Genomic DNA, 27,072 nt, shown 5'->3' on the forward strand with positions numbered 1-27,072 from the left:
TGGAAATGATATAGACATTCAATGAATTCCCATCATTTAATTTAACTTAGCAAAATTCTAAGGGTAGAAGTTACCAAAGAGACTTGGGAAACTAAGTAGACTTATCATAAAACAGCCATGGCTAAAAAGTTTACCTGAAACATCTCATTTACATCTATTTAATTCATTTGTTCTTAACAATCATACTCATGAAAATCTCATGATACATTAAAACAGGTAATCATTACGTTGTTATTTTTCTTGCTGAAAAATTTTGTAACAGAGATAACATGGTCTTATTTGACCTAGGTAAATTAAAAGTATTATACTTAATGCTGATTACTCTAACAACATGCCTGTATTAATTAAACCAACAAACTTAAACTACCTTTTACTTACTGAAAATTATCCTAGATCATGTAGATTTGAAAAATATTTGAGTTAGTTTCTATTATATTTCTGAGACTTAGAAATAATTACTAAGCACATATTTTAAGCCAGTTAAATAGAGCTCTTTTACAAATTAAGTTTGGCAATGCCATCCAAAAGTAGAAAAATACTATACCTATAACGCACATACATAGACATACATAAAAACAAACAGAGAGAGCTTTCCTGGTGGCGCAGTGGTTGAGAGTCCCCCTGCCAATGCAGGGGACACGGGTTCGTGCCCCGGTCTGGGAAGATCCCACATGCCGCAGCGGTTAGGCCCGTGAGCCATGGCCGCTGAGCCTGTGCTCCGCGACGGGAGAGGCCACAATAGTGAGAGGCCCGCATACCGCAAAAACAAACAAACAGATACCTTCATTTTAAAATTTTAGTCATGAATCAAGTATACTGATTCAGATAACAACAGTATATTCTAGTGAGTTTATAAATAATAGTTGGAAAAAGTTGAGTTTATCCGTCAGATGGCTAAAGCTTTTTACTATTTGTGGAGATAACTTTTAATATTTGTATTCGTCTTTGACAAGTAATCTTAAAGAGGCTGTGGTCCAGAGTTTGGGCAAGAGAGCTCTTTTATCAGTTTGTATTTTTAAAAGACCTCTTTCCTCCTTTTATTTTTTCCTTCAGTCTCGGGCAATTGAGGGCTGTATTTACTTTTCAAAGACATGATAAGATTTACAACTTTAAGAGCCAGAGAAAGAATGTAAATTTTCTCCTAGGAATTTTGGGTTTATGTTTCTATTACCAGAAGTTTAGAGCATTTACTATTTAAAAATTTCCTTCCTTTTCTTCAGTGCAAAACAATTGTACTTCCAATGTCATGGAATATCTGCTATATATATATGATATCATATATATAGTAGATATATATGTATTTTACAATATCTGCAAATATTTGAAGGCAATTAGGACGAGGTATGAGTGGATTTTGAGTTGCTTTTTGAGTTATGCTTTTGTTTTTGTAAAGAGTCAAGTTGTAAATTAAGAATTGTCGATTTTAACTCTTTTTTTCATCTGTGTTCCTGCAAGGTACCTTCAAAGAATTGGGTAGACTCTTCCATTATAATGCTTAGAGGTTGGTTTGCCCACTCAATCACACTATTTTGAGTTTGCCTTTTTTATACCATGGAGAAATTTCCCAACTAAATAGAAATCAAAAGATCTCTATGTTTTGTAGCCCAGGAGAAATAAATTCTCTGGGTGGAGATCTAGGATATATCTGCAAAGGACGTTGCATAGGAAGGCCTGAAGCTGGCAAAGCCTGATTATAGAGCCCAGCAAAACGAGACTTACTGTCCATTCCAGACACTTCTGCTAAATTTATTTCCTGGCTTTTAGCATTTATATGAGTTACTTGTAAATCCTGGGCCTAGAGATTAGGCTGGAGTGCTCTCTGTAAATCTTGTAAGGAAAGGGAAGTTAAAACAAGCAGCTGAGTGTTTAAGGGATTTTCTGAGGAAGGTGGAGGAGTTTTGGGATTTAAGGGAATTTGCTGAGGAGATGGGGTCAGATTTTTAAGAAGGGGAATTTATGTTGAATGGGACAATTTTTTTCTACATTTATTTCTATTCTTTCATCTTGTTATGGAAGTCCCTAAACTAGGTGTTATATTTCTTTGTATCCACTTTTTAATTTGGTCTTTTTTAAAATAGGTACAAAGAAGACAATTGTTTAAGATAAGAGTTTTCCCCACCACCAAATTTTTTTCAAATATAGAAGCTTTTCCACTTTAAAAAAGGTTCATCATCCTGGTCATTGATGAGTAGGATCTATTAATCTCAATAGCGACTCAGTCTGACAAGCCTTTTTATAGCTTAACCAAGAACGCAAGAGACCTCCACAAAAGACTGCAAGAGATGCAACCCTCACAAGATCCAGAAAGTTCACTCCCAGATAGCCTAAGAAAGCAAAGGCCTTTTTTGCACAGGGTAAGGATGGTATAGTGAAAATGGTGTCTCTGGTCTCTCACAGAAATGTGAGACACCTCCAGTGACAGATCCAGTAATCTGTGACACCAGGCAGGCACTGGAATGGGACTTTTCGAGCACTAACAAAGCAAGGAAGGTTGAGACGACAAAGGCCCCTTATGGATCGGGACCCTTTATACAAAGTTCCCTGAATGCTAGCATGGCTGCTTGTGAGTTCGTGTTTTGGAACCCCAGTCTATTCAAATGGCCACCAAGGGGCACCCCAGACCGAATGGCAAAGACCAGACAGAATATTCTCACTGGTTACAAAGCTAAGCTCTCAGAACATAGAACAAAACAAAAGGAAAAACCTCATCTGGTTTTTACATAAGGGACCCGCAGCATGGTTGGTCTAAACAGACACCAGTCTGGTGAGAACCATGAACTTAGCAGTCTTTGAGGTCCGCTCAAACAGCAGGCTTATAAGGCCTCTGCCTGTGTTCTGCCCTAAGGCTTTTTTTTCTCTTTATAACACACAACACAGCAGAGACAAAGAAAAACAGTGACCATCTCCGGGAGGAAAAGGATCCGTTAAACCAAGAGTACCCATGTACCAAATCTTTACCAGGGTCACTGTACACAAGGAACTAATTCCACAAATATTTTCTCCTGCTAATTTAAGTTTAGAAAAGGAGAGAAAAGGACTCTTCCTACTTTCACTTCCATCAGACCCCCAGAGTCAGAGATCCAGGAGGCTGACGTGGTGAGAATTCTTACCTTCTGCCAGGTTGTTTTCAGAGGTTCCAGGATCTCTTTATCTGCAACAGTCCCAGGAGCAAGCAGTACCCAAGCAGTATCCAGCCAACTACACCAAAACTGTCGGAGAGGGGAAAATTTCCCCCTAGCCCTCCTGGTTCTTTTGGCTGATCTAAAAATTAAATTGACACAAAACAGGTTAACAGGAGGAAACAAAATTCAATTTTGTACATGCAGAGGTCTCATAGCTATAGGACCCAAGAAGTAGCCAAAGCAGGCTGTTTATATACCTTTTAGATAAAGAAACAATAAATCTGTAAAGAAGTGACAAACTTAGGTTTGTGTACCAATTAATGAAGAAACTAAGCAAAGTTTGTATATAAGCCTTCTTGGCCCTGAATTCCCTGTCTCTTGTAATAAGGATGTCTCTCTACCTCCTGGTGCAAGGAGGATAGCTTTCACATGGGAGATTTATTTTCTGCTTTCAAGGGGATAGAGGAAGGTCAGAGTGTGCTCCTTGCACAGGCTGTTTCTCAAGTAACTTTAATTCTAAATAACCAATATGCCAAAGTGGAATATTTTGAGGTGGCCTGCCCTGAGCCCTATTACCTACAAACACAGAGCCCACGTGTTTGAAATGCTGGTAAACCCCTCCCAACTGGTGCCCTAAGAAAACCCAAGGAAGCAGAATTGTCAAAAAGAGAAAGAGAGAGAGGCAGTATTTAAACTTGGCAACAGTATCCACGTCTTCTACCCACAGATTTTCTTTCATTTACCCAGGCCTGCTCAGCATTTCCTGGATATGTGATGTCTGGTTTCTTTTATTTGTCTGTTGAGTCGACATTTCCTGAGGTGCCCTTCCACCCAAAGCACCTTGTCCTCAGAGTCAGCTCACCCCTCCTCTGGGGTTGTCTTTCCTGGTATCATTTCCCAGCTTCCTGGGCTAAGCCACTTCCACCCCAGCCCAGGGCAAGGACTGCCCTCCTGCTCTGCTAGGAGGCCACGTGAAGGCCTGAGGCAGGTGCTGGGGCCTCGTGCCCTGGGGGCAGATGCACTTGCACCCTGCAAAGGCCTTGCTAGCTCTGCCTAGCCACCTGGGAAGGTATGGACCGCTATGCCAACTCCAGGCTGACAAAGGGGGAGAAGTGTGAGATTTTTGTGAGCACTAAGAATTCAGCATATGCAAAAAGGCTTACATTGTCTAGCTTAACCTAAACTATACCATAAGAGTTGAGAGTGTTGTACATAGTGGGAGTAATGTTAGGGAACCATTGACCAAAACTGCCCGCCCTGGCCAGGCAGGATAAGAACCACTTGCATGAGTTGTCTCACTACAGGAGGTCCCTCCAGTAAGGAACACGGTGCTGCCACCAAAAACTAACCAGGAGAATTCAGGAGGGACCAAAAGAGGGAGGAGTCACCGGCACGTAATATGTCCTGCCAACCTCCCAGAAACCCTCACACTAGAATCCACCTTGGCTGAGAGTGTGCCTGCCACCAGGAAGGACCCTGAATCAGACCAAATACGGGCACAAGCAAGATGACTGGCCAGAGATGACCCGGAAACGAACTCCATTACCATAAAACCTGAGACAGAGAGCCACGTGGCAGAGCAGTTCTCCTGGGTTCCCTTATCCTACTGCTCTCCCCTTGGGAGCCCCTTCCCAATAAAGCCTCTTGCTTTGTCAGTACGTGTGTCTCCTCGGACAATTCATTTCTGAGGGTTAGACAGCAGCCCACTCACAAGCCCTGGAAGGGGTCCCCCTTCTGGTAACACTAGGAGTCTGGTGTGGGTGAAAAGAACAACTAGGTTTAGATTCAGGGCTTTGCATCCAAAATCTTCCCTTTCTGGTCGCGTGACTTTGGGCAAAGCTTGCTTCAACAATATAGACCTCGGTTCCCCCATTTGTGAAAAGGGAGTTATTATTTCCATTTTGGGGTCGTGTGAGGATTAAATGGGATAACCTATGCTTTAAAACCTGCTTTGTAGGCATTAAAGCATTACACAAATACTTATGCCTGGGAGGGAAGAGAAGGGGCTATTCTGTTAGTACAGTGTTTTTCAAAGAGCAGATTGTGAGTCACCAGCAGGTCACAGAAAAAAATTCGGTGGGTCCTGATCACCATTCGAAAATGTTAATAGAGTAGAAAATATCAACGTGTGTCCCAAGTAAGAAGAGTACGTATTGTTTCTTTTATTTAAGTTGTGTGAGGGTGTGTATTAATTAGTATGTGTTGTGATGTAAAGTCTATGTCTTTTACAAAACAACACACATACTAGCACTTTACTTCAGTGGTAAATAATGGAAGTAGAAATAAAGGGAGCTGTTTGTGCTTTGTTGTATTTTTTTAACTGCAGCGTTTCCACATTCCAAGCGTGGGAGAAGAATTCCTCTTGGCAAAGAATCTTATCTTTTGTTTGGGAAACACTTTAATGGGCCCTTCGGTTATGCAAAGGTAGGGCCCTGAGGCCAGGTTGAAGTGAACCGTGGCTAAACTGCTCTCCACAATAAAAGTCAATATTTGACGGCTTCTTTTTTCTTCGGTGGTCCTAGAAGCAGCAGTTTGGAGCCTGGGGTCTCAGAGAAAAGGGGGGTTTAGCTGGGCCCGAGAGAAGCCCTGAATAAAGGCCTCAACACAGTATGACCAGAGGATGTGGGGACTCTCCGCACGGAGTACTAGATGGAGTTCTCCTGGCCTGTGTCATTAAGCCCTAACAAGGGCGATTAAGCTTCCTAACCTGGTTCTCTCCAGACAACCCTGCCTCCGGAATGATGGGGAGAGGGCAGTGTGTAGAGCCTGTGACGGGGGAGTTAGGAGGATTCAGGAGCAGCATGGAGTGAGAAAAGACAGGCCATGAGTGTGGATGCGCATCCGAGGATACTTAGCAATATTTGGGAGGGGACTGGAATTCCTCTGGCCTCAGAGCATGAGTTATTTTCTTTGAATATTTAAGCGAAAGGTAATTCTGAAAGGCTGGAAAATGTGGGAACACCAACCACATTAAGGGCCGATGAGGCTCAAACACAGCTGAAAATTAGAACGGTACTGACCTTTAGCTTCAAGCAAGAGGCAGCCGGACTGTGATGCTACTAGTATGATTATTACCACCCTCTCCTACCGCAGGGCATAGACTCATGACCCTGGTAGGCAGAATAATGGCCCTCCCAAAGATGTCAGGCCCTCCCAGAACCTGTGAATATGTTAGCATACGCAACAAGGGGGAATTAAGGTTGCAGGTGAAATTAAGGTTGGTGATCAGCTGACCTCAAAATGGGGGAGAGAATCCTGGATTATCCAGGTGGGCCCAATGCAATCACTAGAATCCTTAAAGGTGGATGAGAGAGGCAGAAGTGATGTGAGTTGAAAAAACTCAACCAGCCATTGCCGGTTTTGAAGATGGCCTTGACTCAAGGAATTCGGGCAGCGTCTAGAAGCTGCAAAAGTCAGGAAAACGTATTCTGTTCTGGAGCCCCCAGAAAGGAATGCAGCCCTGCTGACATCTTGATTTTAGTCCACTGAGGTTCTGATCTCCAGAACTGTTAGATTAAAAAAAAAAAAAAAGTATTGACTTCATTTTTTAAAGAACAGTTTTAGGTTCACAGCAAAATTGTCAGGAAGGTACAAGGAGTTCCCATATACCCCCTGCCCTCAGACAGGAATATCCTCCCCCATTTCCACATCTTACGGCAGAGTAGCGAGTTTGTTACAGTTGATGAACCTACACTGACACATCATCATCACCCCAAGTCCGTAGTTTACATTAGGCTTCACTCTTGGTGTTGTACATTCTTTGGGTTTTGACAAACGTATAATGATCCATCGTTATAGCCCCACACAGGGTATTTTCACTACCCTAAAAATCCTCTGTGCTCTGCCTATTCATGTCCCTGCCCAACCCCCTGGGAACCAATTTATCTTTTTAGTGTCTCCATAATTTTTCCTTTTCCTTTTCCAGAACGTCATATCGTTGGAATTTCACAGTATGTGGCTGTATCTGATTGGCTTCTTTCACTTAGTAATACGCATTTAAGGTCCCTCCCTTGATTTTTATGGCTTGATAGCTCATTTCTTTTTAGTGATTAAAAATATTACATTGTCTAGCTGTATCACATTTTATTCATCCATTCATATACTGAGGACATCTTGGTTGCTTCCAAGTTTGGGCAATTATGAATAAAGCTGCTATAAACATCTGTGTGCAGGTTTTTGTGTAGACATAAGTTTTCAAGTCCTTTGGGTGAATACCAAGGAGTGTGATTGCTGGATCGTATGGTAAGGGTACGTTTAGTTTTATAAGAAAGTGCCAAACTATCTTCCAAAGTGGCTGTACCATTTTGCATTCCTGCCAGCAATGAATGAGTTCCTGTTGCTCCATATCCTCACCTGCATTTGGTGCTGTCAGTGTTTTCAGATTTTGGTAGTGGTATCTCATTATCTCATGGCTGTTTTAATTAATTTGTGTTGTTTTGAGCTACTAAATTTGTGGTAATTTATTACAACAGCAATAGAAAACTAATACATTGACACTGTGCAAGGAGGTGACAAGGGACCAGGAGATAGGAGGCCCAACTCAGTGCTGCCACAAGCTCATTGTGTTTCCTTGTGTAGGTCACCTTACTCTTCTGGACTTCAGGTACCTCTAGACTAAACTAGGAGCAGCAATTCCTGCCCTAGCTACAGCAGGAAGTGGTGAGTCAATCTGGGGTATGATGCCTGTAGTAGCAGTAACATGGGAAGCTGCCAGTGAAGAAAGCTGGAAAGGCCAAGGGGATGGTTTTGTGGCTCCATCAGTAACTGGTGCTTTTGGTGGGTTCAGCCTCCTGGGGAGGCCATCAGCCCATGTCATGACTTAGCCCATGATGACTCAGTGCCTGCCAAGAGGAGCGAGCAGGGGCAGGAGCTGGCCCTGCTGTGGAGCCCAGGCCAGGCATGAGTCAGGCATGGTATGTATATGGATGAGGTTGGGCAAGGCTTGCACCCAGACTTCCTTTCTATAGTAGGAACTGCCTTAGGGCAAGGCCTTGCCGACATCTGGATTTGGTACAACTTGAATTCTTGGCAGACCATGCTTACTTACTGAAAATATGCAGTGCTCAGCAGGACTTGAGCCAGACGCAGACTCATAGGAAGCATCATTTAATAATAATGGCCAGGTGTTCTCCACTCACGGTCCCTAATCCTCCCAAGAAGCCTGCACAGGTTTTCACCTTTGACGGATGTGTGAACAGGTTCTAGAACTGGCACAAGGGCATGCAATCATTAAGAGGTAGAGCCAGATGTAAATTCAGATCTGCTTGGCCACAAAGTATCCTGCATCTTGTGTTCCTAGCTGAAAGAGAGCATGATATCAGTGAGTCCTGGCCCTCATTTTACAAATGAAGAAGAGAAATGACTTGTCCAAGTTTCCTCAGCTAGTTAGAGCCAGCCAGGGTTAGGACTCAGTTCTTGACTCCTGCACCATTGTTCTTTCCATTAACCTTTGGGGGTCACGGAGTCCTTTGAGAAGCTGGTACAAACTGGACACATCCTCTCCCAAAATGAACATCTACACAGATTAATTAGGCTACTATTTTGGGATGAGTTTGAGACTCCTCTCCCTCTATCTATGGACCCCAAGTTAAGAGCCCCTGCATTGTCTCCTCTGCCTCTCTTGAGTACAGGGCTATGAATGGGGTGGGAACTCTAGGGTGCCTGTATATTAACCAACCTTGTAAAAGAGAGGCTTTATTTTCCCTGTAAGTTGTATGCCACCACCTCCCTTCTTTTACCAACCTTTAATTTTTTATAACAGCTTCGTGAGATGTTGTAACCAAGCAGGACCTATATTGTAACCTATATTGTAACCTATATTGTAACCAAGCAGGACCCTACAGGGCCTTCCCAGGACAGGCCTTCCCCCCATCCTCTGCTTTAGCTTCTCTCTGAAGTACCTAGATAACTGTTTTGATGCACATTTCCTGAGCTGTTTTACAGATGTGAAAACCCCCCACCAAATGGAAGATGTTAACTACTTGATGACCATGAGCACATAGCCCCAGGCCTCCTGAAACCTAAGGACTGATAATGTTAACCCCTGTGACACCACCCTGTTACCTCACCATCAGCCAGAGAATTGTGCATGAGCTGATCATATATCCTGTGACTCCCTCCCTCACCTGACCTTTGAAAATGCTTTGCCAAAACTCAAAACTTAGGGTTTTTTTGGGGCCTGAGCCACCCGTCTTCTTGCATGGCCCTGCAATAAACCTTTCTCTGCTTCAAACTCTGACATTTCGGTTTGTTTGGCCTCACTGTGCGTCCGGCATGTGGACTTGTGCTAACAATATAACAAGCTCTTCTGCCATTGCTGCCTCCTCAATGCATCTGGAAAATGAGGATAATTCCATAACTCCTTGCATCATTGAATAGCTAAGAAAACCTTTAAGGTCATATTTATCTGTAGTAATCATTAGTGCTTTTTCCAAATAGTCATTTCAGTTTTTTTCCCTTCTGGGCACATTTTAGGATTATACTTCTTGGTGCCCTTGTGGCCAGTTCCAGCCAATGATTTCCTTTGGCTAATGAATTTTGAGCAGAAGGGACACATGTCATGTGGGGGCCAAAGCTTTAACTTCTGAATGAGACCTCCTGTGACATTACCGTGACCACCAGCAATGTTCTGGATAGTGGCTGCCCCATTGCCCTGGGTCTTAGAGTGAGAAGGCAAAAGGTGAGGGAACAAAGTACCTAATGCGTTTGTAGTAAACATGTGCTGTGAGTGAGAAATGAACCTTTGTTGTTTTAATGTACGGGGATTTTTTTTCTTTTTTTGAAGTATAACCCAGCCTATCCTGATTGATAAAATACATAACTGTGCTTTAAAAGCTACAGGATACTTATTACCTCTAATTGTACTCTCACTGCAGCTTTTCCTGACATTGCCAAAGTCCTCACATTGGGACAACGTACATTCTGTCTAAATGGATGACTGCTCAGCAGCGTCCTAAGGATCAAGGGGCTGTTTGCCATAGTCCCCAGAGTACAGCTAAAAGGGAGACATTTTAGACTCCTTTGGGGAGGGCAACAGTACAGACCAGTCACTAAACAAACATCCTCTGATTTAAAGAACACTTGGGTGATTTCATCCTACAAAGACAGCCCAAAAAGGAGTTTGGGGTAGGTGTGCTACTCATTTTACCTGGTTTCTTCCCTGTAAACTCAGCCAAGACACTGTTGATGCTGTCAGCAGCCTGGCAAAAATTAAAACAGGTCATCCTAGGGATAGTATTTGAGATGCTATACTAAAGAACCAAAATAACCAATCATAAGAAATAGAATGAGAAGGTGGGAAGGGGAATCAAAAAGAAAAAGAAATAGAGTGATACAGAAAAATAAGTTTTGGGGTCAGATGGACCCCTTCCATTCAGATCTCAATTCTGTCACTTACTGGCATTATAATCTTGGACACATTACATAACCCATCAAAGCCTTGATTTCCTAGTCTGCACAGATGTCCCCCACCTCACAGTGAACCTTGCCTCCTCACAATATCACATTCTTCTGTGGTTCTCATCTTGGAGAGGCAGCAGTGAGTGGTGGCGTGAAGCGAGACCTTAGTTCCCTGCCCAGGAATTGAACCTGGGTAGCCTGGATGAAAACCAGGAATCCTGGCCACCATACCCCCTGGCTCTTGCCCCCAGTGAAAAATGCATTTCTCACGGAGGCAAAAACTGTAAAAAGAGGTATAAAGTTTATTATTAGAGACCTAGCACAACAAGTGGGAGAGCATCCAGAGCAACAGTTTGTATAGTTAAGACAGAAGCAAGGCAGAGATGCACACCTGGAGAGACAGGGTGTGGGGGTCCCCCCAGTGAGGAGGAGAGCAGTAAAGTGGCGATGGGCTTCCCTGGTGGTGCAGTGGTTGAGAGTCCGCCTGCTGATGCAGGGGACACGGGTTCGTGCGCCGGTCCGGGAAGATCCCACATGCCGCGGAGCGGCTGGGCCCGTGAGCCATGGCCGCTGAGCCTGCGCGTCCGGAGCCTGTGCTCCGCAACCGGAGAGGCCACAACAGTGAGAGGCCCGCGTACCGCAAAAAAAAAAAAAAAAAAAAAAAATCATTCATCTAGGGCAGGTCTTCTGGGTCTTTGTTTACCTCTGGCCAATTATCTGGCTTCTTTTTCCACACCTGCCCTGCCCTAGGACCCACCCCAACTTGTGTGGGCAACTTTTTTCCAAGATGGATTTCAGCCCAGAGGCCTATGGGATGGCCTTAGCATCACATATTATGGGGTAGTGCCCCCTCCTTTTTGACCCCCAAGGAGCCTTTCTGCGCATGTTCAATGTCTCCCTTGCCCCAAGAATGGGAAATATGTGACCTGTTGAACCTTTACTCAAACAAGGGTTAGCCCCTCTCTGTTTCTGCCATGACTGTTATCTTAAGGTGCCCACAGGAGACAAAGCCTGGCTATCTGCCCTGTTTCTGCTGTTACTTCCATTTCGGAGAGTAAACAGGAGGCTGATTTTTAAATGTCTAACCTGAAGCCCATCTATCTCCTGTCTCAGGAAATGTAAACAGGAGGCTAGGTGTAAGTGTCCAGCCTGAAGCCCACTTTTTCCTGCTCCATGAAATGTAAACGGGAGGCCAGTTGTAAATGCTTAACTTGAGGCCATCTACCTCCTGCCTCAGTTCCCTCCCACATTGAACTGGGCTGCATATAATGAGCAATGGCATGCAGCAGAAGTGATGCTGGGTCATAAGAAGCCTGGGTCTCTTGGAACACTAGCTCTGGGGAAGCCAGTGGTCATGTAAGTCCGACTACCTGGACACTAAGATGCCGGGAGAAAGCCCAACAAGGAGAGACTGTGTAGAGACAGAGATGCTCAGCCAGCCTCCCGCTCTGCTCCCGTCATCCCAGCTGAGGCATCAGACAGGTGAGTGAAGAAGCCACATTAGATGTCCAGCCTCATTGACTCCAGGTCAGGACACACAGTCTTGAGGGCATTAGGTCCTCTGTGACCCCCTTCGCCTGGCAAAGCAGTAAAGCTGTTCTTTTCTCCTTCACCCAAAACTCTGTCTCCAAGATTCAATTTAGTACCTATGTACAGAGGCTGAATTTCGGGTACAGTCGCAACCACGGGTGAGAGTCCAAGAGAGAACCACCCAGCTGAACCCAGCCGACCAACACAAGTGTAAGCATATGATTATAAATAGTTTTAATCCATCAGATTTTGGGATGATTGTTATAGATAACCAGAATGTCATCTGAGAAATGGGAATAATAATCCCAAACTTATTGGGTGAGAATAGAGAAAATGTGTCTAAAATGCCTAACATAATGCTTTTGCACTTTACTGTAGCTATTTGTAATAAAAATGGTATGTCTGCATAAACTTGGTTGTCCAAATGGAGCAATTTTTATAACTGAAAACCACTGACACCCACAGTGAGGCCATTCTTGTAATACATACACATATGGCAGGGGAAGAAGCTAGAAACGGGTAAGCTGGGTAAAGACTGAGGCTGTTTGCTGTCACGGCAGAGCAGAGGAGCCATGGGACAAGATATATTTGGAGATGGAGAGTCAGGCACTTGAGGGAACTCTGAGTCCCAGGCTTATATTCCCTGCATATCAATAATAACAAGAGGAAACTAACATAAGAAAAAAAATGCAATATTTATTTTACTATATTCTGTGTAGAACATGGCCATTTAAACTTAAAGTTGGGACTCCCCTGTTGGCGCAGTGTTTAAGAATCCACCTGCCAATGCAGGGGACACAGGTTCGATCCCTGGTCCGGGAAGATCCCACATGCCACGGAGCAACTAAGCCTGTGAGTCACAACTACTGAGCCTGCGCTCTAGAGCCCATGAGCTACAACTACTGAGCCCATGTGCCACAACTACTGAAGCCTGCACACTTGTAGACTGTGCTCCACAACGAGAAGCCACCACAATGAGAAGCAGGCACCACAATGAAGAGTAGCCCCTGCTCACCACAGCTAAAGAAAGCCCGTGCACAGCAATGAACACCCGACGCAGCCAAAAATAAATAAATTTTTAAAAATAAAATAAAATAAATAAACTTAAAGTAAGCTCTCTGGATTAATTAAAAAAGCTTTTATATTCTAAATGAACCTTCTGCTGCTGTGTAATTGAAGAATAGAAATGAGAACTAACCCTACAATTGGTTCTAAATGGCTCGAGTTCAACAAGGTCTCTCAGCCTCCAAGAGCTGCTCCAGATAAGGTTCACGCTTTCAAATGTCAAGGACACTGCTCACCCAGGAACTCCCCAGTTAAAAATCAGATTGTTTTTCGGGGCTAAAAGTCAAATTTCACTGCGTTCTGAGCTTGAGAAATGTCATCAGAGGCAGCTGCTTGTCTCAGGAGTTAGGCTGAAAGAAAAAGGAATGCTTTGTCCCATCACCCATGATACCACGACTTAAATGTAGGTGTGGAGACAGGATGGGAGAGGTTGGGCGGAAAGGAGGGGAAGAGATGCTGGGGGTGAGGCCGACAAGCAGGCTTGAGGAGCAGCAGAACTACCCCACTGAATACCTCCCAAGTCCTTCCTCCACCTCTCTTACTCCCTCCTGCACCCTTCCTTTGAATTCATGCTCTGCCCTGTGCTTTCCCTATTAAAGCTCTTCTCAGGATGGAATTTAACAAGCAAACTTGTACTCAGGGGAAATGATCGCCATAGTTTAAAATAAAGATTTTTTCAAGACCTAGGAGACCTTTGAGCAGAGAACAAAGCCTCAAAGCAAAGCACTCATTTCTCATCTTGATTTAAAGGTCAGTGAGCAGACAGAAGAAGAATGTTTTCAGAGGGGACTTCGGTGTCCCTGAAAGGGTGGCTTCCATTCTACCCACTAAGAGCTGGTCTTATTCTCACTCGCTCTCTCTATTCATAGGTTGCCTAGTTACATTGCTGTAATTGAGTTTGTTAATAAAATCATCCATTCCTCTAGGATTTTACTTTTTTTTTTGGCCTGCTAGATCTTAGTATTAAGAAGTGTTTTTAAATCTCCCACCAAAATTGTAAATCCAAACTTAGAGGATAAATTCCTGGTCACTCTATCATTATTCATTTAGATTTAGGTATACAAAGGCATAGCAGGCTTATTTCTCACCATTACTATTTCCTCTCTTCTTCATCTTCCCCTATCCTGAGAGTTTTGCTTGATTCATTTGTTGCTTGGAAAGGGGTTCTTCATTTGAATAAATTCCTCAAGTGGCGTGTGTGGATGATATACTCTCTGCAGCCCATCATATCCACCCTGACAGGCGAGATCCTCAGGTGAGGTTATAAAATTCTTAGGTCAAGGTCCTCTTCTTTCATTAGATGTTATTCATAGCCTTCTGACATCCAGAGTTGCAGATGAAAAGCCTGATGACAGTCTGATTCTCCTTTATAAGTTATTTGCTCTTTCTGTCTAGAAGCTTATAGAAATTTCTTTTTATCCTGGGAGTTGAGGAATTTCACAGGATATTACTAGATGTGTGCCTTTTTCCTCAATCCCAGCCTGGAATCCACTGAGCCCTTTTAAGTTGCAAGTCTTTCTTAAACTCAGAGGTGTTTTCTTGCATCACTTATTTAATTCCTACAGCTCCTCCAACAATTACTTTCCTCCTTCTTGAATTTCTGTTCCTCACATTAGGTGTCCTGGCTCTGTCTCCCTACTTGTTTATCACAGCAGAATAGCATGGGCATTAAGAAGCAGAAAATGTGATTAAGAACAGTACTGAATACCTGGGACTGAATACCAGCCCTGCCACAGCTGAGTGACCTTGGGATAGCTCCTTAACCTTTCTGGGCCTGTGTCTTCAGCTGTACAATGGGTTGAAGAACAACAGGAGCCAACGCACTCTTTTTCCACTTTGCCCATGCACTCTTTGAATTAATCCACTGAGTTTTTAATTAGAGAATCATGGTTTTAGTTCCAGAAAAAAAATATTAATGCCTCTTAAGTCTTAAATGCTCTGAGGTAGATCTTATCACTGTTCCCAATTATTCTGCTTCCTCTGCGAGATGCTTGTTATTTTCTACCCCGTCGACAGCGCGTTTGGAAGACGACTTGCTTTAACTTCTGAAAAGAAGTTTTAAGAGACTTCATATGGTTCTGTCATCTCTCTTTCTCTCCTCCACAAGCTGGAACATTCTAGATAGGGGCTGTTCCTTTACCTTGAGTCCAAAATGAAAAAGGCATGGGGCCTAGCCAAAGCCAACTCACGGAGGATAGGTATTATGACTGAGAAGCAAACCTTTGTTTTTGTATGCCATGGAGCTTCTGGAGTTGGTTGGTATCACAGCATCACCCAGCAAAAGCCTACAAATACAGCGAAGGTTAATTTTTTCTTCAAATCGTTCCATGTTTCCTACAGCAGTTATGCTTTGCTCAGAGCCACTTATTCTGAGTCATCTCCTAGTTTTCCTTTGCCTGATTGCTGGGTCTCCCTGCATGCATTACTTTCATTTGCTTACATGGCTCTAGTCACCTTTAGGGCTCAGGTCCAGTCGGCTAGGATTCCTTAGGTGTAGCAGACCCGCAGTCTCCACCCATAAACTAGTAATATAACCACCAGCAAGTGGTAGTCCCCTGTCCAGGTAACAGGTTCAGACATTAGGAGGTAGATTTTCTCCCCCTTTTCTTTTTATATATTTATTTTATTTATTTATTTTTGGCTGCGTTGGGTCTTCGTTGCTGTGCAGGGGCTTTCTCTAGTTGCGGCGAGTGGGAGCCACTCTTCACCGTGGTGCTCAGGCTTCCCATTGTGGTGGCTTCTCCTGTTGTGGAGCATGGGCTCTAGGCTGGCAGGCTTCAGTAGCTGTGGCGCACGGGCTTAGCTGCTCCGTGGCATGTGGGATCTTCCCGGACCAGGGCTCGAATCCGTGTCCTCTGCATCGGCAGGTGGATTCTTAACCACTGTGCCACCAGAGATGCCCCCCTTTTTCTTTTCTACTACAAAGCCCAGCCTCACAGGTAAGGAGGATTCAGCCTCCTATTTAGCTTTACTCATACAGTCTGGTACCACAATCTCTTTTCCTCTGGATTCCAGTCATTTGCATATTAGACCATTTGATATTGTCCTACAACTCTTTATTCACTCTTTACTCTGTGTTTCATTTTGGATAATTTCTACTGACCTATATTCAAGTTCACTGTTTTCTATCCTCAGCTATGTCCAGTTTACTTCTCAGAGGGGTTTGTCACTCTTTGGAATTTAGTTCATTTTGGTTGCCTTGTGACCTTCGTTCTCTGATGGATTCAGGAAAAGTTATGACTTACAGACTTTTTTCTCATTGTTTGAGTGGGAGCTATGTTCTTAATTCTCTCACAGCTTTCTACATCCTAAGTAGAAACATAACTTTTTCTGTTAGAATTTATTTGGGGCCTCGAAGGGAGGTAAGAATGCTGTTGGGCTACAGATTCCCTGCCAGTGGGTAAGCTGGTGGTGGACAAGTGATTATCTCTGGATGGTGTGACTCTTTTGTCCTCCTTTTAATTTGACTATAATTTCCCAAATTATTTTTACAATAAGCCTATTTGATAAAAACAACCAGAACACCAAATTTTGCACCATTTCTTTTAAACAATTGTTTTAAATGACAGTGAAGCAATTCCTGAGAGCTCCTTCTCTGGACTCACCAGAGAAAACAGCATATTTAGAGGCACCAAGGGATGCTGTGCAGAAGGTACAGGCACCAAATGAACAGAGGTCTGCTGCTCTAGGATGAGGCTCCCTCAGCCCCCGCCTTGGCTCAGGTGGCAGGAAAGCCACTGTCTGCATATTTGCTTTCAGAGCCACCACTTCCCCGCAGCTGGGGAGGGCCAGGATGCCGCCCCTGTTCCTTTGCTCCCATTCTGCCCTGGTGGGAAAGGGCCGGATGCTAGCCCAGGGGGTAGGTGGTCGTTCCATGCTTTCGTAGCACCCCTCTGGGAACTGCCAAGATCTTAGTGAAAAATAAACAGCATGGTGTAAGAACACTGGTCAGGGAGTCGGAAGTCTTACTGCCAGCTCTGCTACTGAGTCTATGACCTTAGACCCGACACAGTCACTATGAGCATCAGTTTCCTCACTTGTAAAATAAAGGTCATAATCACAACTACCTCAAAGAACATTTTTAGGAGGACAAAATGATTATGTTATACAGAACATTTTATAAACTGTAAAGAAACATCATCATTCATCTTGTTAAGTAAATTAGGCCTGGGAGCGGAATAGGATGGGGGAAAATAGGCCCCAGAGTCACTTGCAAATCTCATAGTTTGGGGCAAAGTTTGGAGATGAAAACAATATCTCTCTGTTCTCTTGTCTCTTAACCACCCTGCTCCCCACCCTCCTGTGGAATCTCAGCGTGTGTGTGTGGTTGCAGGTGCAGGTGCCCCTGTAATCACAATATTCAGGGGGCCTCCTTCCTTCCTGTCACCTTCTACCCTGCCTTAGTGGGCACGTGTGTTGCAGGGCATGTATGTAAGATCAAGAGGAAATGATTAAGTTCCTGGCAAGTGCTTCTCTGCTGGCCCATCACTAATCCTTTCATTGAAAAGGAGGGCCCCCTTAGTAACAATGGCCGTGACATCTCCTCTGTCCCTGCCATTGTGTTCAATGAAGATGCAGTGAAGATGCTGCCTAGATGATCTCTCTGGAAGGGAGGGAGCTCCTCCCTCGAACAGGAGGTATGCTCCAGTCTCCGGGCCACAGAAACACACCTCCCTCAGCAGCTGGACTCCCAGATGCCGTATGGACTCCCAGATGGCACTACCCAAGACTGGGAGGAAGCATAGCCAGGTTTCCCATGATGGGAGCTGTCTAGGGGAGGATTGGGCCAGAGATGGATTTGGCACTACCAGCTGGTGGGTGATAGAGCACATTTTAAAAGGTGCTTCCCTTTGATTAATTGTTCTTGGTGTCATAGAGCCTGACCACCTGACCATTGACAGCTATTTCCTTTTTTTTTTCTTTAGCATGAGAAAAGGCTTTCTTTTATCTTATTAATTCATTTCAAAACTACATGTATTTGAACATCTCTGAACATGTCTCAACCCAAGATCTAAAATACTAACAGGGACTTCCCTGGTGGCGCAGTGGTTAAGAATCCGCCTGCCAGTGCAGGGGATGGGGGTGCGAGCCCTGGGCTGGGAGGATCCCACAGGCTGCAGAGCAACTAAGCCCATGCGCCAAACTACTGAGCCTGTGCTCTAGAGCCCGTGAGCCACAACTAGTGAGCCCACGTGCTGCAACTACTGAAGCCTGCGTGCCTAGAGCCCGTGCTCTGAGACAAGAGAAGCCATCGTAGTGAGAAGCCTGTGCACCACAACAAAGACCCAATGCAGCCAAAAAATATATATATTAGTAAGTTATTTTACCTATGTTTCTCTCCACTCCTTTGCCTTCATTTTGCATTTAGAATTTCCTTCCTTTTCAAAATAGTTTAATGCTATGCTTAATTAATTTTTCATTAATGTTAAATTATATTTAATTAGTGTAAGGCTGATTTAATGTTTAGTTTTCACTGTTTTTAAACTTTATAGAAAAGTTATGTTATATGTAGTCTTCTGGGTTTGCTTTTGTCACTCAGCATATATAATAAATTATACTGTAAGAACTATGTTGCATGCAGTTGTATATAGTTCATTGTTTTCATTGTTGTATAATATCTCACTGTGTGAATATATCAGTTTATTTATCCATTTACCTGTCAGTGGGCATTTTAGATATTTCTGGGGTTTTTATTTTTATTATTATGTAAGGAGCTGCTGAGGATATTCTCATATGTGTATCCTGATGTAAATGTTGAATCATGGAGAATGTGAATATTCAATTTTACAATATATTTAACATGATCAAATTTATCAATCTTTTCTCTTTTTGGCTGGTGCTTCTTTGCACTTTATTAAGGAAATTCCTCCCTTCTCTAGTGCAAGAAAGATAGTCATTTATCTTTTCTACTAAGATTAACCGATGAAGGCATGCTTTGACGCTGTCCGTAATCCATTTAGGGTTGATTTCATGTGTGGTGTTAGATGGGTTTCCTGTTTCATTTTTATCCATGTGGATGTTTTTCTAGCTTCAGTTATTGAATAGTTACTCTTTTTCCCACTGATATGACGTAACTATTAATATTGTATTTCACCCTGATTCTTCATAGGAGAAACTTTTTTTTTTTTTTTTTTTTTTTTTTTTTTGCGGTACGCGGGCCTCTCATTGTTGTGGCCTCTCCCGTTGCGGAGCACAGGCTCCGGACGCGCAGGCTCAGCGGCCATGGCTCACGGGCCCAGCCGCTCCGCGGCATGTGGGATCTTCCCGGACCGGGGCACGAACCCGTGTCCCCTGCATTGGCAGGCGGACCCCCAACCACTGCGCCACCAGGGAAGCCCAGGAGAAACATTTTTTACTCATAGTCTTAGGAAAACATTATATTGACATATAACCTTTAAAACATTGTGTGAACATATTACCATTTTAAAAAACTGTTGAAAAGTTATCACTTCCGGAAAATGTATTCACACTGGCTATGCTTCCAGTCCTTCCCTCACAGCATCAGGCAAGTACCTGCTTGGTCCATTGCTCTTCAGTGAGGCTCTGAAGGCATGAAGCCAGAGGGAGTTTCTGCTATCTGTTGGCAGGGGACTCACAAGTTCTTCTGTACTGAAGTCAGAAACAACTTTACAGGCCTGAGGGAACCAGGTCTGGGGATAGGAATGGGCTAGCTCAGAATAAGGCACTGTTATGGGCTGGACACATCCCAGAAAGATATGTCCTAGCCTCTGAACCTGAGAATGTGAACCTATTTAGAAATAGGGTCTTTGCAGATGTAATCAAATTAAGACGAGGTCATACTGGATCAGGGTGGACCCTAATCCAGTGACTGGTGTCCTTATAAGAAGGAAGTCTGAGCACAGACACACATGGGAGAAGGCCATGTGAAGACAGAGTTTGACATTGGAGTGCTGCATCTACAAGCCAAGAAATGCCAAAGGTTGCCAGCCACCATAACAAGTTGGGAAGAGGCAGGGAAGGATACTCCCCTACAGCCTTCAGACAGAACATGGTCCTGCCAACACCTTGATTTCTGACTTCTAGCCTCCAGAACCGTGAGAGAATACATTTCTGCTGTTTTAAGCCACCCAGTTTGTGGTATTTTGTTAGAGCAGCCCTAGGAAACGAACACAGGCACCTTGTCGCTTACCAAACAATGGCCAGGATTGGTGTGAGGGGATAAAAATGGCTGGCGACTGGAGAGTTCCCAGCCTTTCCCATCCCCAGAGTGTCCTGGCTCCGCACTCCTCCATCTCTCCTGGACCCCAACCTCCAAGGGAAGGAGACCTGCTTTGCCAGCCATTCTTAAGATAAAAAATCAGGGGAAGGAAGGAAATAGCCAGGGGAGGAAGGATCTGAGAGCCGGGAAGAGGGCAGGGGCACCTGCAGTGAGATCAACGGAGGAGAGGCCAGGAGGGAAATGGGAGAAGCACTGAGGGTCTCCCAACCGCGGGGAGAAATCAGAAGTACTGCTAAAGGCCATGTGTTCACTTGGTGGTATGGGAGAAATGCAAGTAAGTGAAAAACAAGTTATTTTTAAATGACTTTTGGTTTCACGGTCTCTTGGCCGCGCTGGGGCTCCTAGCACAGAGCTAAGCCCTGTGGCAGAGGCCCCGAGAGCTTTGCTGCTGAGAGCTCGACAGATGCATCTCCTCTCTTGCTCCAGCAGCCCTCTGAGGAGAGCACTGAACTCAGTGATAAAACTGAGGCTGGGGCTTCCCTGGTGGCGCAGTGGTTGAGAGTCCGCCTGCCAAAGCAGGGGACACAGGTTCATGCCCTGGTCCGGGAAGATCCCACATGCCGCGGAGCGGCTGGGCCCATAAGCCATGGCCGCTGAGCCCGCGCGTCCGGAGCCTGTGCTCCGCAACGGGAGAGGCTACAACAGTGAGAGGTCTGCGTACCGCAAAAACAACAAAAACAACAACAAAAAACTGAGTCTGGTGAGCATCTGTTCAACAGCCAAGTTCAAACAGCTCAGATTGCCTTGTGCCTAGCTCAGACCTAGAAGTGGTCTGGAGTCTCGGGGCAGCTCCTGGAAGCTGGCGGCCAGTCCTACAGCTGGTTTGCACCCTCAGGACCGCCTTGTCTCCTAGGATAATGGCAGCTTTGTTTCCCTCGAGGAGATTGAACGAGGGTGTTTCTGGCACTGAGGCCTGACCAGGCAAGGAAGGCAGAGGTGGAGGCCACAGGCTCTGGAGCCAAATTGCCAGGGTTCCGCCCAGCTCTGCCTCTTTCTAGCTGTTTGAGCATGGTATCCAACTGCCTGGGCCTCTGTTTCCTTATCTGTAAAATGGACGTGATAATAGTTCTCACTTCAGGAAATACTTGTGATGATTGAGTTAATACAGCAAATGATGCACTGGAACTAGCACTGGCACAGAGTAAACATTCAATAAAAATTAGCTCTCATAATTGTTAAAAACATGATACGCTCATCAGATCTGACCACACCTTAGCTACAAATAATATATATTATCAAGGAGACTCTGATAGGTAGATTACATTCAGTGTAAGAATAAATTTCACTCTAATTATATATTGTACCTTAAAATCTTAGTTAATTATAACGTTACATGTATATTTTAACATACAAGTATTGACAAATCTCTCCATGCAGGAGAATTCCAAATAATTTATGTAGATACATCACCCTGGAGGGGAGTATAACTCCTTAGTCTTTAAAGTATGGGCTGCGCGTAGCGACTTCCTTCCAAAGAATACAGTATGGAAGGGGGTGGGGGTAATTTCACAGTGGAAAAACCTGCCTAGCACTACCTCAACCAGAGGTCAACCCAAGGTCAACATCAACAGCAATAGGTCACATTGACAGAATGTACCCTTGATGTATGCGATGGGGTAACACTTTGCCTCTGTGTTTTTCCTCCCCAGAACCCAAAACGTCAGTTTACAATAAGAAAAACCTCAGGCAAATCCCAGTTGAGGAAAGGGATCGTTCTACAAAATACCTGACCAGTATTCCTCAAAACTGCCAAGGTCATCAAAAACAAAGTCTGAGAAACTGGCACAGCCAAGAGAAGCCTAAGGAGACACAACTAAATGTAATATGGTGTCCAGATGGGATCCCGGAACAGAGAAAGGACATTTGGTAAAAATCAAGGAACTATGAATAAAGTATGGACTGTAGTTAATAGTAATGTATCAATATTGGCTCGTTAATTGGGACAAATGTATCATACTAATGTAAGATGCTAGTAAAAAGGGAAACTGGGTATGGGCTATATGGGAACTGTGCTGTGTTCACAATAATTCTGTAAATCTAAAACTGCTCTAAAAGCCAAAGTTTATTTAATAAAAATATTGAGAACACATGCTTTTGATGATTGATAGGATGTTCAAAAGTCTACACCACTCATTTGTAACCCATACTGCCGCACGGTCTTTCTTATGGTTTCGTCATGCGACCATTTAACATGGGAAAGCAGGCACGGAATTGGCTATTTGGCACTGACAGTGCCACTCTCTAGCTGTGTGACCTTGGCCATGTTTCTAATCCCGAGCCTCCCCTTCCACCTGTGTGAAGTAAAGGAGGTATGCAAGACAACAATGGTAATATTAACAACAGCTAATAACACTTACTCGGCACTTCTTATGTGCCAGGCACTGTTGAAAATGCTTCACCTTAATTAACTCATGGAAGCCTCACAATGACCCTATGATGAAGGTACTAGCATGATTCCCATTTTTCAGAGGAGGAAATAGTTCATATCTAAGTCCTTCCAGCTCCTAAGTGTATGAACCACAAGGCTTCTGTCCCTTTCTCTGAAGGCATCTCTCAAGGTGAATCACGTGAGTTCTGGAGTCCGGCCAGCACCAGCTGTGGGACAATCAGCACAATCTCGACCCCTCCAATCTCAGTTCCTGCTTCCATTTCCACCTACAATCTACAGAGATTTTGTGAGCATGAGACTACAACATAGGACTCACAGCAGGTGATGAATAAGTTTACCTCCTTGGTTTAAAATGGCCAAGCTCATATACCCTCAAAATAGGTTCAGGGGTGAGGAGACTACTAGTAAATATGGTGGCCTGGGTCAGGGGCCAGTCAGGAGCGGGTTACGGCCCTCCAACAGCATGATGGTCTGGGATGGTCATGGGGACCTTGTGGCTGATTCCTAACCAGCTTTCTAACCAGTCAAAGAGCTGGAACAACCCCAGCTCTACTGCAGCAGCAGAATGGTACAGTGGGGTCAGACAGACAGATGCACTCACATCCTGGGCTCGTTCCTTTCTGGGGAACTAAATGATTCTGGTCACCAATTCCTATGTGTGTGTGTTGGCGTGGGGGTTTTCTCCACACTAACAAGCAATTTTCTGACATCAGCTGGTTTGTCCTACAATTCAACTCCGTTCTGGCACTATCTACCTGAAGATGGCGTCAGATCCCACAGGTTAAGGGTTCAGTCTCACAAGACTACCCGCACCACAACCCCCCAAATTCAGAGGCCAAATGCAAGTCCAGGTTGTCGCCTGTGCTTCTGACCAACAGGCCATAGATTAGAGGTTCAATGACAGTCCCTTGGGTTTGATTAATTTGATAGAGTGATTCACAGAACTCGGGAAATCCATTTACTCACTAGATTACAGGTTTATTTTAAGAGGACATAACTCAGGAACAGCCAGATGGAGGAGATGCATAGGCCCACTCTCCTAAAATCTCCACACGTTCACCAGAAGCTCTCAGGTCATTTTTGTTGTATAAGTTTCACAGCTAATAAATACAGGAAACATGAGATGGTAAAAATAGCAAACCTGGGGAAGTTACAAAGTCCTCCCAGGCTAGACCTTGGCTTTCTGGGAATAGGAATTGTCACTTCTGCAGACCATGGGAACTCTCAGGAACTTTGCATTGAACACGGGACCCAGACACAGAGGAGCAGGTCACCGACAGAAACTTCATCCAGTGCCAACTGCCTGCAAGGAAAGGCAGAGGGGAGGCAAGTGGCCTCCACTCTTCACGAAGGACACAGAATGAATTCCACAAGTATAGAAATGCCCAAACCCTCTCAGGTCCTGGCTGAAGACAGCCCAGGCAACTGGTGATCTCAGGCACCCCAGCCTGTTCCCTGGGATGTTGGGCTGGACAAAGAAGGAAGACTCGTCAGTCTGGTGCAGAAAAAATGGGGGAGCAGAAAACTAAGCCAAGAAGTGTCTTCCCCAAAAGTTTTTACTTGAAATATTCACAAAAATGAGTCACAAAAAGAAAACAGAGAAAGCAGCGAGATGTGTGACCAGGTTCTCTTTTCTGTTCCACAGAGCAGGGCAAAGTGATGGCAAGCAGTACCAGCGAAGAGAGCATGCTCTGCAGAGGGCCCCTGCTTGAGAAGTCCACGCGCCTCCGCACTTCCCACCTTGGACTGAGATTAAGAGAGAAAACCGAAACTGCACAAGCAGAAAAGCCCCTGCAGGAAGCCAGCCATTGTTCCAGGTTACCACAGCCACCAGCCGGCAGATGCTCTCGTCCCTTGAGAGAGGATGGGCCTGTGGAGGCTAGGATGTGTCCTGCCCCCAAATAAGTGGCCTTTACCCTTTGACAGCATCAAATAACAGCACTTCCTGTGCATTCCCATCTCATTTAATCCACCTCTTGAGGGAGTTAGGTCCAGGGTGTTTATACCTATTTGACAGGTGAGGAAACTGAGGCCTTGAGACATTAAGTACCTTGCCTAAAGTTACATGACCAAGAAGTAGCTCAGATCCAACCTGAGTCTTTAAACACCGAGTCCAGGGTGTATTCCCCTAGGCAGCCTGCCTGTCAAATCAATAGCCAGTGGTTTTTTCAAGTGCTCTTACATCCATGAGCGCACGCATTCTAGGTGAGAAATACCAGGCATGGATCACTTCCATCTCCCACATCACAGCTGAGAAACAGCCATGCAGGGAGGCGGGGCTGCCAGCAGCTGCAGTCTGTGTGGTTAGCCAGCCTCTGACCAAGACTCGAATCCAGGTTTTTTCCATGATACCAGTGGGCTGCCTCCCTCCAGCCCCCAACACCACATCTGGAAAAAATGACTCAGGTGACAGTGGGCTGCTCATGTCATCCCCGTGTACAGAAGATGCCATGTCATTTATGAGGCATTTCAAAGTGGGAACACTTGCCCTGGCCTTCCCCCAAGGCCTGTATTAGGTAAAGGTCATGATGTTTGTTAAAATGTGAGTACACGGGTGCCTGGCTCACAGGAAAGGTTTTCAGAGGCTGTGCCCGAGATAAGGCTGACTTCTGGAAGCCTCTCCGCAGACAGGCACAACTCCCCTGGGCTCCCACCCCTCGCTGGATAGTAAGCCTCAGAAGCTCCAGCTCGGCCCTTCCCGCCCCGCTTTGGTGAGCCCTGTGTCTGACGGGACTGCCCCTTTTCTCACCTGCCTGAGGTCTGTGCTGCAGAACATTCCAACCACTCAAGAAAGGCAGGACCGAAGAGGGGTTCAGGCCCAAAGACAATCTCCAGTCTCCTCTGGAATAGCAATTCTTCTGGCTGTGAAGAAAAGTTTTCAGTCTTTCTCCACAGAGGGCCTCTGTTCCTCATTCTCTGCGGCTCTTGATTCCAGATTCAGGACCCCAAGGAGGCCTGAAGCCCTCACGCGGTCATTGCACTAAGATGGGGCTCGTGTATTTGGCCTCCTTCTCTGCCCAGCACAGAGGTCAGGACAGCCGCAGCAGCCTCTCCAAGGCAGTAACAGGAAATAATCCTTCTAGCAACTCCCTTCCTCCATCCCGGTCCCGTCAGGTGAAAATTGTAGAGGTGGTTAACAGGTAAGGCGGTGGGGAGCTGGGCTGAAACTTCAATTGGCCTTGAATCACCCATTGGTCCTGCCTTTCTTTTTTTCTTTTTTTTTTTTTTGCGGTACGTGGGCCTCTCACTGTTGTGGCCTCTCCCGTTGCGGAGCACAGGCTCCAGACGCCCAGGCTCTGTGGCCATGGCTCACGGGCCCAGCCGCTCCATAGCATGTGGGATCTTCCCGGACCGGGGCACGAACCCGTGTCCCCTGCATCGGCAGGCGGACTCTCAACCACTGTGCCACCAGGGAGGCCCGGTCCTGCCTTTCTTGAGTGGTTGGAATGTTCTGCAACACAGACCTCAGGCAGGTGAGAAAAGGGGCAGTCCCATCAGACACAGGGCTTGCCAAAGCCGGGCAGGAAGGGCCAAGCTGGAGGTTCTGAGGCTTACTATCCAGCAAGGGGTGGGAGCCCGAGGCGAGTCGTGCCTGTCTGCGGAGAGGCTTCCAGAAGTCAGCCTTATCTCGGGCACAGCCTCTGAAACTCTTTCCTATGAGCCAGACACCAGTATGCTCAAAAATAAATGTTTTAAATTAAGACAATTTTTAAGAGTAGTTTTAGGTTCAGAGTAAAATTGAGGGGCAGATATAGAGATGTGCCATATACCTCCTGCCTCCACACATGCATGACCTCCCTGATTATCAACATCTGCCACCAGAGGGGTACGTTTGTGTAATGAACCTACTCTGATCTATCATAATTACCCAAAGTCCATAGTTTACTTTAGGGTTCATTCTTGGTGTTGTCAAGTTTTAATCACGTCAAACAGCACCTGCAATCAATCAGATGTGAGGCAAGCAGCCAGCATTGTTCTGGAGGAAGCCCAGATAGGGTGCTTCTGATCTAAGAAGTGATACGTCCTGTCTGGGAACACAAATTGCGTATAGGAGCAGAACTGGCCCCCCCAAAATTAGACACATGTTTTAGGTGTTCTCTTTCCTTACATCTGGGTGTAGGATGCTCTATGGCTAAAAATAATTGTTGGTTCCTGGGAGATGTAGGTATTGAATTGTTCAAGATTCGTTCATGGGAGATGAGGTGACCAGACGATGGCAGACTGACCCTCTCTTCATTCCTGGTTAGAGGAAAGGCTGTGACAATGCACTGGGCACAGAATATTGCTACTTGGACTGGCCCCTGGCTGAGACCGAAACCTTCAGACTG

General features: G+C 45.1%; 1 protein-coding gene across 7 annotated transcripts in view; it reads right to left on the minus strand.

Annotated features, from left to right (window-relative positions):
* Positions 1 to 27,072, minus strand: part of B3GNT2 (UDP-GlcNAc:betaGal beta-1,3-N-acetylglucosaminyltransferase 2) — a 324,948-nt gene that overhangs the window by 214,947 nt on the left and 82,929 nt on the right. For all 7 annotated transcript variants that reach the window (XR_003004191.1, XR_003004192.1, XR_003004189.1 and 4 more), the window contains one exon: positions 3,111 to 3,261. The gene's annotated coding sequence lies outside the window, so the exon portion shown is untranslated. The remainder of the gene's footprint in view (positions 1 to 3,110; positions 3,262 to 27,072) is intronic.

The sequence above is a fragment of the Neophocaena asiaeorientalis genome, unplaced genomic scaffold (genome assembly GCF_003031525.2).
Source record: "Neophocaena asiaeorientalis asiaeorientalis breed wild unplaced genomic scaffold, Neophocaena_asiaeorientalis_V1.1 scaffold100, whole genome shotgun sequence".
Classification (NCBI taxonomy): domain Eukaryota; kingdom Metazoa; phylum Chordata; class Mammalia; order Artiodactyla; family Phocoenidae; genus Neophocaena; species Neophocaena asiaeorientalis.